Genomic DNA, 2,216 nt, shown 5'->3' with positions numbered 1-2,216 from the left:
CATAGGCTCTAGGCATGTGGGCTTCAGTAGTTGTGGCGTGCAGGCTCAGTAGTTGTGGCACATGGGCTTAGTTGCTCCATGGCATGTGGGATCTTCCTAGACCAGGGATCAAACCCGTGTCCCCTGCATTGGCAGGCAGATTCTTAACTACTGTGCCACCAGAGAAGCCCTGATGATAACATTTTAAAAAAGAACGATAGGGCTTCCCTGGTGGCGCAGTGGCTGGGAGTCCGCCTGCCGGTGCAGGGGACGCGGGTTCGTGCCCCAGTCCGGGAGGGTCCCGTGTGCCGCGGGGCGGCTGGGCCCGTGAGCCATGGACGCTGGGCCTGTGCGTCTGGGGCCTGTGCTCCGCAGCGGGAGGGGCCGCGGCAGTGAGAGGCCCACGTACCACAAAAAAAAAAAAAAAAAAAAAAATTTACATGGAATTGTGCGTAATTTGGATGTTTTTATTCTACAGAGGCAGTACCTTCTCTTTGGGATGTAGAATTTGCTAAGCAGTTAGTGGCAGTCAATGAACAACCCTTTCAGAATGGTTTTGAAGAGATGATCCAGTTGACAAAAGAGGGCAAATTGTGGGAGTTCCCAATTAACAATGAAGCAGGTAAGTCTTAATGCCATAGGTTTATAAAACTCAATGATTGAGATTAAATCTGGCAGATGTTCAGTTGTAGGTTTTGGATATTTACCTGAATTTCAAAACTTTGTGTAAACATCTTTGTGATGTCCTAAAAGAAATCTGACAGTGTTTTTTTTAAAAAGAATGCTACAATTTCACTGAATTCTAGTTGTTGGATAAGGAAAATAAAGAAGTAAAATTATATGGCAGAAATGCATCATGAATTTCTGTGACATAGAAGTGTTGAGAACTGCAAATGATGACAGTTTTCTACTTGCTAAAAGCAGGAGATTACCTGGTAAATCTTCTAATACATTAAATACTGGGTATGAGATCATCCTTCAGTTTTGGGGAACATTACAACCTTCAAGTTTTATGCTGGTATCTTTTATTTAAAACTGTTGCATTAATGAGGCACAAGTTTCTTGTTTTCAAAGTCACTCAAAACAAATATGTTAGGAGGCTTTGAAATTCTTTGGCTGCATACTTAGATGCTTCGAGCCAGTAATAAAACATTATCTACTTTCCTGGAGATTTTTCTAGAGGTGTTACATCTTCCTCAATCAAAAGGAAAACAGTATTGCTATGCTGTTTATTTTTTGTGGCGCCCATGATGTCATCAGCTAAACATTTCATTGAATTTTTATTGATGTATTTTCAGTTAGAAGGGATTCATTTACTTTTATGGTAAGATTAAATAGAAATTGCAAATACCTCAGGAAGTCTTAGGAAAATGTAGTCTGTATTTTAACCTTTGTAGTATTATGCTGCACTGTAATATTTTCATTTTTGATAACCTTTCATTTGTTTGGATTAATAAGTGGAGTGGTAGCTTAAATAGTCTTATATTTTCATAAAGCAATCTTCTGTATAGGAAAACTTTAGGGACTTACAAATCCTTTAGCAAATTCTTAATAATTTGTATATTTGTATGATATATTCAGTAATACAGAAATTTGCATTTCATCTATTAAATAATGTGTATTTTTTAAAGTATACTTTAAATATTTTTTAAAGTATTATGGCTTCTACATTCTAGAAGGTATCAGGATAAGGTAAAAAAAAACAAAACAAAAACCAAGGACTTTTATTTGTGTAAGCCTGAGTTCAGATTCCAGCTATGTCAGTTATTAGCCATTTGCCTTTGAGGAATTTAACCTCCTGAGCCTTAGTTTTCTCATCTGTAAAATTAAAGATACCTCACTGGAAGAATGTAAGAATTAAATAAGATATTGAGTTGCTCAGCACAGTTCTTGGCATATAATACATAGGAATAAATGTTAGTTCTTTTCCCCTCCTGTATGATGATAGAATTTTAAAAGTAGCAAAAAAAACTAACAAAATACAATCTATGATATTAATGGAAGACTTCGTTCCATATTTGATGAAAGTTGGGTGTTCCAGGTCCTCATGGTTCAAGATATGGTTTTAAAACCCAGTATTGAGGTAGAATATGTGACTTTACTTAGAGACAGTGAGTGTGGTGGTTAGAGATCAAGTTCCTGAGTGAGTCTTCATCTCTCCAAGCCTCACTTCCTCCATCTTATAAAATGATGGGAATAATAATAGGATTATTTTATGGGATTCTTCTGAGAAACAA

General features: G+C 37.1%; 1 protein-coding gene across 1 annotated transcript in view; it reads left to right on the top strand.

Annotated features, from left to right (window-relative positions):
• MRPS31 (mitochondrial ribosomal protein S31) overlaps positions 1-2,216 on the top strand; it is a 39,311-nt gene that overhangs the window by 26,500 nt on the left and 10,595 nt on the right. The window lies entirely within an intron of this gene.

Source organism: Physeter macrocephalus, chromosome 13 (assembly GCF_002837175.3).
Source record: "Physeter macrocephalus isolate SW-GA chromosome 13, ASM283717v5, whole genome shotgun sequence".
NCBI classification, from domain to species: domain Eukaryota; kingdom Metazoa; phylum Chordata; class Mammalia; order Artiodactyla; family Physeteridae; genus Physeter; species Physeter macrocephalus.
This window is presented reverse-complemented; position numbering and strand designations above follow the sequence as displayed.